The 10,516-nt window shown below is 44.7% G+C and overlaps 1 pseudogene; it reads right to left on the reverse strand.

The window, feature by feature from the left end:
• Positions 1 to 782: 782 nt before the first annotated feature.
• On the reverse strand, positions 783 to 899 carry LOC136650346 (5S ribosomal RNA; annotated as a pseudogene).
• Positions 900 to 10,516: the final 9,617 nt, after the last annotated feature.

Genomic DNA, 10,516 nt, shown 5'->3' on the forward strand with positions numbered 1-10,516 from the left:
AGATCTATAAATAAAATAAATAAAATTTATTATAGACTTTATATCTCTAAGGTAGAATAGAAAGGAATCAAGATGTATGCTTAAAACATGCATGTGAGTTCATGGACCAAATGGATCTAAGCACATGTTAAGATAAAATGGTATATAAGTAAGCCTACACATAAACGAACAACTGTGTAGATTCCCTTTGAAAAGTAAACGGTTACCAAAGCTACTTGTTCTAGTGACTGTGAAATGATTTAGTAAAAATAGTAATTTTATTTTTATCCTAGTACAGGGGTCCTTTTGGCACGGGTCCCAATTGGTCCCCACTGGCTTTAAGCCAGCCTTGCTTAGCCTTCTCCTGGGGACTTACTGCCCAATCTGATGCTTCCCAGTGCCAAGGACTGTTGAGCGGGTGCAGATTCTAGGAGACCCAGGTCAGATCTCCCAGGCCGGGAGGGGGTTTAGGATGCAGTGGCAGGGCCCTGCTCCCTCCCCTTCCACGCCTTTCCCCCACCCTCCCTTGCCCCAGAACACTTCCCCCTTGCCCAGACTCACCTCTCCACCACCTGGTCCTTGCCTGGACCACCATCCTCTACCCAGTGCTGGCTCAGCAAGGGCCTGCACTGAGCCTGCTTTGGCACTGGCCCAGCAGTGAGTGTCTCAAGTGTGCCTTACGGCATGTTTGTGGCAGTTTGTGCCAGCACTAGGCTGGCAAGGCCCACATTGGATCGGCCCTGTAGCAACTCACAAAAGATACGAATGGTTGGCAACCTTCAGTCTCAAAAGACTATGGTATAAGCCTACAGCACCCGGTATTCCCAAGCGGTCTCCCATCCAAGTACTAACCGGGCCTGACCCTGCTTAGCTTCCAAGATCAGACGAGATAAGGCACATGCAGGGTAACAGTTGATGATACAATGTACGTAAATGAGAATGCATATGCAGATCTTAATCAAGCATACTGAAACATCTCCACCATTCAACATGCCTTTTGTAGCACCCTTCCTTCCAAGCAGCCTTCTACAAATCCAAATGGAACAAATCAGGGAGATTCTCCAAGAATTTTCGTTTCCTAATTTGTTGTTTATATCTCTGCCAAATGTTCAGCCCTCCATATATTGCAGTTTTCCATACAGTCACAAAACATCTCTTCTGTGGTTTTGAGCCAAAGATGCTGCGTGCCAGTGTAAACTAGAGAGAATTTGGTCTTCCGTCATTCTGGGGGGGAGATGGAAGCTGCTAAGACGTGCATGTCAACTCTTTCCTCACAGTCAGTTACGGAGGACTTTGTTCACTTTATTTGTCTAGATCTTGTTATTTGCTGGCATAAAGGATTAAAAATAAGTCAACCCAACGGTGCTTTTCCATGAGAAGAGCAACACTGGCTGGAAGGCTTTGAGGCATGATGTTGCATCCACAAGGGAAAGGGGAATATTCTGATGATGAGAGAACACAACACATTTCAAAGGCCACGGGAATGCAATGAGACAAACTGGCCTGGGGGATCTGTAGGAATCAGAGGGTCATTAATTGTCAGTAATATGGAGAAAATTGTGTCTTGAGTGGCCAAATAGCCGCTGATTCAGTGATTACATGGGATAGGACCAGGATAACAGATTGCGTAAACAAATCCTGAGTCAAGAACCTCTGGTCTCTCTATCAATGTTTGGACAAAAATGAAAGAGGGACAATATTAATGTTCCCATTGCTGGCAGCTTTTAAAGTCATGGCTCTCTTATATTTAGCAAAAGGATAGCAACTGCATCTGAGCACAGTATCTCTCCCAGTGGCTATTAGCTATTGGCAGCCACACTATGGCTATTGGCAGCCACACTGCCAATGTGTCCCCTTGTGTCTTTTTCAAGATTGGGAATATTTTTGGGGCAGGGAACCATCTTTTTAATTTGTTAAGTAGATGACTTTGAGAGCATTTTTGCTGAAGAGGAGTGCATTAACATTTATCATTGTGAGACTCTCCTGGCTGCTGGGCAGTCTTAAAAGCTGGGTTCAGCAGTGGGTTTGTCCTTCTGGAGTGGGGGCCCCCCTCAGGTAGCGTCACCCTGGGGTGTGGGTGGTCTAATCCAAGGGCTCAGATAGCTGCATTGAGGGTGTCCCTGCCCTTATCATATACCGTATTATTTAAATGGTGCAATGAATGTACATGAACACTTAACTGATTCTTTAAGTGAAACCAAAATGGTAGGTCCCTGCCCCTAACAAGCTAACAATGTAAGCTTGACCAGGAAGAAGGCAATCATGAAGAAGAGGGAGTGAGTAGCATGGAATGGATGTAAGTAAATTGAGATGCACGTATTTAGAGTTAGCTACAAATGAGGATGAAGACCAAGAAGTGAAGCCAATGGCTTCGGGAATTTTGAAGAGGGGTTTCAAAGAGGAAGGGAGAACATGCACAGTTTGCCAAAGTCCTTCCTTCCCAACCATTTAGCACTTAACTGTTTATCTCCGATTCATCATGAAGCAATAAGCCTAGAGCACGGAATGCTGGAAATTCCAATAATGAGAGCTTTGTGGAGGTAATAAAAGTATTGACAGAAGACTGGGCACATACTCCTTTAAACAGCATAGCATCCATAATGCAGGGCAAGGAACAATAAAGGACCTGTCTCTGGATTTATGTAGCTGATATGAAATATTTGTGATATATTTCCTTTGGGATAGATTTCCATTCAAAAGCTGAAATACCAGCTGATAATGACTTGCACATTTATATCTGAGTGTAGAGTTGATGTGAATTGGAAGCAGGATCCTCTTGGCTAAGCAGGTGCCATATCGTTTGAAAGTTATTTGCTGGTAGTTACTGATCTCAGCATTCATCATGACTCTTTTTTTCCCATTTCAGGCTGCAGATAATGCAGGTATGGAAATGATCAATCTAATACTCCACATGCCAAGTGGAGCATGATTGGTTTGTAGAGAAGAAAGTAATGAGGAAATAGATGCTTGAAAAATCTCAGAATTCCTACGTGGAAAGCCATGGAAAGAGGGACAACTGCTCAGTGTCAGAAAAGATCCTGTGCTCATGGAAGAGCCCAAGTTCAGTCACAAGAATCTGTAGCAAAATTGTCTCAGACAGCAGAGATGGGGTAAAACTCTGCCTGAGACTTTGGAGAGTCCCTATTAGATGAGAGACACTAGTAGGTGGACAAATGATTTCACTCATGCGTAAGGCAACACTGGATACTATGTGTTCCATCAGCATGCACCCCATGTGCAATATCATTGAGAAATACATGAAAAGAACAGTGCATGTCTGGACTCTTTTAAGTACTCACCTATTCATTGTTTTTAAGTCAATGGAAAAACAGTGAGTGCATGAAACTGAAAGTGCAACTTTTCTGAAAAGTGTCTGCAGTTTCTGATCCATCTGGGTCTAGCACTTCAGGGGTACCTTTTAAAGCAATCCTGAAGAGTAAATACAGGTCCAAACACTTACACAGGCACCTCTTGCAAACCTGAAGGGGTTTTCTCTGTTCTGTCTGTCCCATCCTGAGAATTCTGAGCTTGGCTTTTAAAGCGACTGGGGACATTGGCCACATGCTGAATGGGATTCATGGGGTCACCAGGTAATCCAGTGGTTCCCAAATTGTGCACCACGGTGCCTGAGGGCACCATGGTGAATTCATAGGAGCTCTGTGGGATATCCTGGTGGCTTCTTCTTCTAGATCTCCCTGAAGCTGCCATCTTGGATCAGGTGATTCTAGATGGCAGCACCTGGGAGATCTAGGAAGAAGAAGCCAACGTGAAAGAAGGGTTCCATGACCCCAGTAAGTTTGGGAATGTGTGAGGTAGTCCCAACCCAAAGTGATAAGCTATGTGACAATGTGACATGATCTCATTATGTGAAACCCTTATTACAGGAACCCTTATTGGTTGGGTAACTTGAGGAAAGGGAAAAGACGGGAAGGGGGACAGCATAGGCTACCTTTAAAATGGTAGGTTATCCTCTTCTTTTTAAAATCTACATCTGCTTTGATACTTTGTCCTATCCTGAAGTGATTTTCTTGTAAGAAATTCACAACGGCTGAAGTGGCCCTGCCCCTGTGCCTCATTCAAAACTGGCAGAGCACTTTCTCTCTCCTTTCCATCTGCCTGAACACCTGCTCCCCTGGCACCAACAAGATGGAGTCCCAAATTAATCATTGCTCCGCTTGTAAAAGCAGAGCAGGTTACACTTACTTATGACTTTTGCATGGAGAGGGATTAGAGACAGTGTAATGAGCCTGAGGGTACATAGAGTAGGAAGGCCCCGGCCCTTCCTACAGGGAAAGCAACTACAGAAAACTCTTGTTTTTTCAAAATGTATGTTGGGGATATCAAAGCTGCACTGGTTCTTCCATCTGCGTTAGGAAAATATTGTTTCATTGCTTTTCCCCCCCAGTCAACTGCTGCTGTGTATCCTTTACATAGCGTGATTCCGTTGCTAGGTGCTTTGTAGCCTTTCTTGTGCGGGGCAATGAAGAAGCTTGCAGGCTTAATTAATATGGGAAAGGTCATGGAGAAGAGGAATTATTCTTCTAAAAAGCTTGCTTTCTTAAACCACTGAAACAACTGTTAATGTCTGCGTACAGCATTTCCTGGGCTTTCTAGTTCTACTTTGGAGTGAATGAGATACTATATTTTGTTTGGTGTCATTGTCCCAGCAACTGGTGCAATGGCATTTTTGCAGGTATGGAACTGAACCTGAGTGACAGTGATTTCAACAATGCTACTTAATAGGTTGCTGGCAGATCTCCATCCAGCTCTTTGTTCACTGGGTCAGAGCACTGGATCCATCTGCTTTGTTTCCTATTGGAAATGGGAGTATTCGCAAATGAATGGACAGCAAAGTCATTAGATAGCAGTGACGTGCAGTGAGATCCAGGCCAGGGGAGGCAACACACACTCACTCTTCCTCTCCCTTCCCCCTTAAGCTCAGTTTCTGCCACACGCAGTCCCCCCCTTGCCCAGAAATAAATAAGGCTCAGTCTCTCTCACACTCTCTCTCACACACTCCCTCAATAATATTTTTTTAACTCACCTCTTCTTCTCCCATGCAGAGCTGGGGAGAGTGCAGCATAGGCCTCCTGGAGCAACTAGAAAATGGCTGCTCCTGGTGCTTTAGAGAGCTGGTCCAGTGCGCAGGCTCCTCCCAGCATTTATTGGCAGTGGTTCTCCAAGGTCTTAGGCATAGGTCCCATATAAGATTTTCAAAGCCAAAAAAAAAAAAAAAAGACTGTGTAAACAAGTTAATGTAGAGCATAAGACATGTGTACAGATTTGTAGGATGAAATACGTCTGGATTTAAAAAGAGAAGAGAAAATATTTATTTTCTAATAGCTAGGGGTAGCTTGCTAAAGCATGCAAAGTAAACCACCTCTCCAAATGCAGGCTTCTAGCTTCCTCTTGAATGATCTGACGTAGAAATACCTGGGTCTCATCAAGAAACAGTCATTCAATGGACGAAGAGTCTAATGGGGACATTGTCTAGGAAAAGCAGCCAATGAATCAACAAAGCCAAACCCAAACAACATCAACCTCAGAAATGCAAATACAAATTAACTATTGGAAAAAAGCCATTGGGCTCTGGGAAAACATAAAAACACAACAGCTTAAGGGACCACAAGATGCACGCAGTCAGCTGTTTATCCATTGCATAATAGTCAATCCTCTTGCTGTGTTCAACCAAAGATATCCTTGGGGGCTAAGTGATTGGTGTGTTATATTGACTTCGTTGGCTCCAAATGAGACATTTCTAATGGACTGTAATTTAACCCCATGAGGCTGAGTTTACATTTCAGTCCCCAAAGCCAACATGGCAAGCAGCAAGCGTTGTTGGGGAAATGGAAGGAGAGAGAATCAAACAGCTGTCTGAACAGTGGTATTGCTAGGAGGGTGTGGGGGGTGCGGGCCGCACCAGGTGATGCGCTGGGAGGTGACGCGCTAAAATTGTGCTGTTAGGAGCTACTGTATCGTGCCATACACCTTTGGATGCAGAATGGCCAGCGGAACACAATGCAAAACACCACGTTGAGAGAGCTCCTTTCCTTCAAAAGTTATGGCCAAAAAACCAGAAGGGAAAAATGCATGGAGCCCTATGGAAAGTGAGCCGTATTGTGCGTTTACTCGCCGGTAGGCATACTTGCCATAGTCCATCGGAAAGGGCAGGCTGAGAGGAATCCAACGACACCAGAATGGTCCCGATCCAGTAAATGCAGCCCCCCCCCCAAGAAGGAGGTCCCTATTCAGAGTGGGAAGCAAGTGAAACCACATGGCCGTGTTTACTTGTGAGTAGGCGCACTTGCCTTAGTCCATCGGAAAGGGCAGACTGAGAGGACTTCAAGGAAGTCAGAATGGTCCTGATCCAATGAGTGCAGCCCCCCAAAAGCACCCAAGAAGGAGGTTCCCCCTCTGCGAGTGTATTCAGCTCTATGGGAAGGGAAAGGAAGCCACGTGGCCGCGTTTACTTGCAAGTAGGCGACCTTGCCTTGCTCCGTCGAAAAGGGCAGGCTGAGAGGACTCCATTTCAGAATGGTCCTGATCCAATGAATGCAGCCCCCCAAAACACTGGAGGCGGAGGTCCCTCCCTCCCAGCTGCAAGTGTATGGAGCCCTATGGGAAGTGAAGCAGCCTCATGATCACCTTTACTTATGAGTAGGCAGATGTGCCTTGGCTGGTGTTTTGCACTTGCAGTTTCCCTCACAGCCCAATCCTATCCACACTTTCCTGGGAGTAAGCCCAACGGACTCTAATGGGACTTACTTCTGAGTAAACAGGAAAAGGATTGGGCTCTCAGATTTGTAAAGCCAGGTGGGTCTTTGTATTGATGTGCTTGAAATAGAAGGACTTGGAACTGGGCACTATGGAGGGCTGAAGAGATCACTGATTCTTTTGGGGTGGGTTATTGCAGGCAGACTACAGAGAAAACTCACTTGGTGGAACAGGGCTGGCTCCCCCTTATTTAATTATTTCTTTCATTTTAATTTAACTATTTATAATTATTTTTTTAAATTTGCTTGATGATGTCACTTCTGGCCATGACATCACTTCCAATGGGTCCTGGACAGATTGTCATTCTAAAAAGTGGGTCCCAGTGCTAAAAGTATGAGAACTGCTGCAGTAAGGTGTTAGTAAGTTGACACAGGGTGTGTGTGTGTGTGTGTGTGTGTGTGTGTGTGTGTGTGTGTGTGTGTGTGTGTGTGTGTGACTTGACAAGTTTTCAAAATCACTAAAATCAGAGTTTGGAGGAATAAGACCATCATGTTATATATCAATCAATGTGTAATTTCATGCAGAATGCAATGAAACAACCCACATTGAAATATCTGTGTTCTATCAAAAGGTACTGCCAAAAAACCAGTGGGGACAGGGCGATGTTCCCCTGGGGTGTTGCACCACCCACTGCATGGGGCGATGCGCAGGCCTCCCGCATCGGGTGACGCGAATCCTAGTGACGCCACTGTGTCTGAACATGCTTCCATGCCAGTTGCACTGATATTCACGGGGCTGTCGAAGCAGGTAAATGGAGAAAAATAAACTTCAGGGTGTCGCTCTCCTTCCCCCCACCCTCGAATACTTGCCTTTAAACAATACCATCTTTTTTCCAGCTGATGTTAATAAATCCAGGCACATGTGCTGTAACCTCTTGCTGCAGTACAATATGAATAACCAAATAAAATTTCTCTCCAGATTTCAAGATTTACTGTTTGCAGTGGGAAAAGGCCAACCAGATGATATCATTCTTCTTCGAATAGGGGGCTTTGCCAAGTTTGGTACTGCAGAGGTATAGAAATTGATCCAAAAATAAAAAATCAAACCGATCCCTGTTTTCAACAGTGTTTTCGTTTTAAGTTAAAGTGTCATTGTTTATATTAAGCAACATTGACATTGCCTAATGCTGTGGCCAAAAGGTCTTAACTTCCCAACTATTTGTGTGCATCCGTCTCTTTAAGCGGGAATTACTTGTAAATCAATGGTTAAAAAGGACAGAGTTGTAGAATCATTAGCCACAAAGAAATGAATCCTGATCTCTATAAGTTTAAAAAAAAAAGAAGTTGTTTCCAAGTGTGGTTTCTAGATCTATCTCAGCCTTGAATGACAGCCTGTCACCTACTCTCTTGTGGGTTTCCATTTCAATTAGATATAGAGGGCTGAGCTTTGCAAACATTTTTGCACACTCTGAAAATTGCTCTCCTTTCAGTGATATGGGAGATCTTAAAAGAGTGCAAAAAGGGTTTGTGAGAGGCATCATTTATCCCGCTAGCTGGGCAAAGAAAAAGCTTTGAAAGTGGTGGTTTTTCATGTATTTAGCAGAGCAAGAGCCATCCGCACAGCCACCTGAAATGGGTTGTATTGGTGGCTGATTGCAAGAGAACTGAGGGAGCAGTGAATTAGAGGTGCCTTTTACCCAAGTCTGTTGGTGATGTTCACCCAAATCTAGCCAACTGCCAATGCAAGGCCACTGATCTGCTTCCTGTTCACTTCACAGCCACCTTAATTTCCCAGCTTATCTTACTCCATCCACATTGCACTCCAACTTGGAAGTTCAGGACTTCCAGTTTCATGTACAGGGGCAGCGCAGGAGTTTGCGCTGCCAATGAAATTAGAAGTTCCACACTTCCAGGTTTCATGGCAGTATTTTGGTGGGGTTTTGTGTTTGCTCTCATGGCGTAGAGGTGGCAGACCCGAGACAGCATCAAGTGGATTAATCTTACCTCTGCCCTGAATTCTTACTAGGAGAATGTGCTACTCACACTCAGAAAGCTTTGCGCACATGAAGTTCTTTGCATGTTAAGAAAGCATTATATGAATGTTCAATATTATTGTTATTCATTGCCTGCTCTCACAGTACAGCACCATCAAGCCAGGGAAAATATCAACACAGTGCCAAGGCAACCAAGCTGATGCTCCTTTTCTGTGTTATGAGGACAAGCAGATAAATTTCTGTGCATGCCAAGACAGAAAGTGTCATGCTGTTTGCCTCAGTATTGTGGAAATGCATTTCCTCCCCACTCTCATCTGAGTGTAAGCAATAGACAGGTTCTGCTTAGCCATATCATAGTCAGTCTGTGTTCCCTGATTGGTCAGAACCCCATAGTGACTGAGAATTCCTAACAAAAGGTGTGCTTGGGCGGAACTGGTGCTAAAGCTGCAGTAGACAGTTGCAAAAATGGGGGAAGGCATTTCAAATCCCTGTGAAAAGCACATATTTTGCTCCCAAAAATGTTTTGGGGGAGGTCAATATTTAGTGTATGGGACCGTGGTGGTGTGGCAGATTAAACTGCTGAACCGATGAACCTGTTGACCACAAAGTTGACAGTTTGAATCTGTGCAACACGGGGAGCTCCCAATGCTTCTCCTGCCATCCCAGCACTTTAAAAGCATGTAAAAATGCGAGTGAATAAATCAGTACCACCTAGGTGGGAAGTAACGCATTCCATGCGCTTAGGTGTCTAGTCATGCTAGCCACATGACCATGGAAACTGTCTATGGCCAACAGGCTCCTTGGTTTAGAAACGGAGATCAGCACTGCCCCTAGAGTCAGATAAACTAGGCTTGGGGGGGGGGGGGGGCTTTACTTTTAATCTTTAGTGCAGTGGTTCTCAAACTGGTGAGTCGTGACCCACCAGCTTGTGTAATGATGTCCTGTTCCCTTTAAGGGGTGGGGGCAGGGGAAAGCAGCAAAGCGATCCCCAGGATCACGCCCCTGCGGGGAGGGGTTGCTATTTTTTAACAAAACATATGTGCTCCCAGGGTCCAGGGGGTGTGGGGAGCACCACGGAGCGCTTGCAGGACTCCCCACAGCTTCTAAACAGTGAAAGTTGCAAGCACGATTAAACCAGATTCCTTTTTCATTGCTCTTGCAAAGACTTACTTACCCCACAAAGACTCACTTACCCCGGGAGTAAATTTCCCGGGAAGTTTGACAACCACTGCTTTAGTGTATTGCAAGTATAATGTGCTCTGAAAGCTGCCTTTGCATAACAAACAATTCATCTGGAGTGACCCATCACATGAAAAAGCTTCGTGTTACCATACCAAGACAGCCACAATTTAATGTACTTTTTGGCAGAATTGGGAAAGAAGATTTCTCTGAGAGCAGGCTGCTCCCAACAAAGCAGATCAACAGTTCTAAAGCAGCCTCCACATGGCACACTTTTATTCATGTGTTTGTTTATTGCAATGTTCTCTCATGTCACCTACATTTAGCAATTTGGCAGTTTGGCAACGAGCTGCTCTTCTCTGTTGGGAAAGATGCATGCATGGGCTCAGAGCACCATCTTCTTTGTCTTGTCACGCCAAATTCAAATTGTTCCTTCTTCCACTTCTGTCAAGCACTTCCCTTTGTGGCTTTTGTGGCTCTAGCTGCTTGAATGACGGAGCATCACAGTTTGGCTACATAATGTAAACATCATATAACCATATGTGCCTAGGAGATCTTCTGAGGTCATCCAATTATGAAGTCCAAAGTCTATTGTTCTCTGGGACTGGGTGTGCCATTGTCATCATTGGCATCCTCATTGGCATCAGCAGA

The sequence above is a fragment of the Tiliqua scincoides genome, chromosome 4 (assembly GCF_035046505.1).
Source record: "Tiliqua scincoides isolate rTilSci1 chromosome 4, rTilSci1.hap2, whole genome shotgun sequence".
Taxonomy (NCBI): Eukaryota; Metazoa; Chordata; class Lepidosauria; order Squamata; family Scincidae; genus Tiliqua; species Tiliqua scincoides.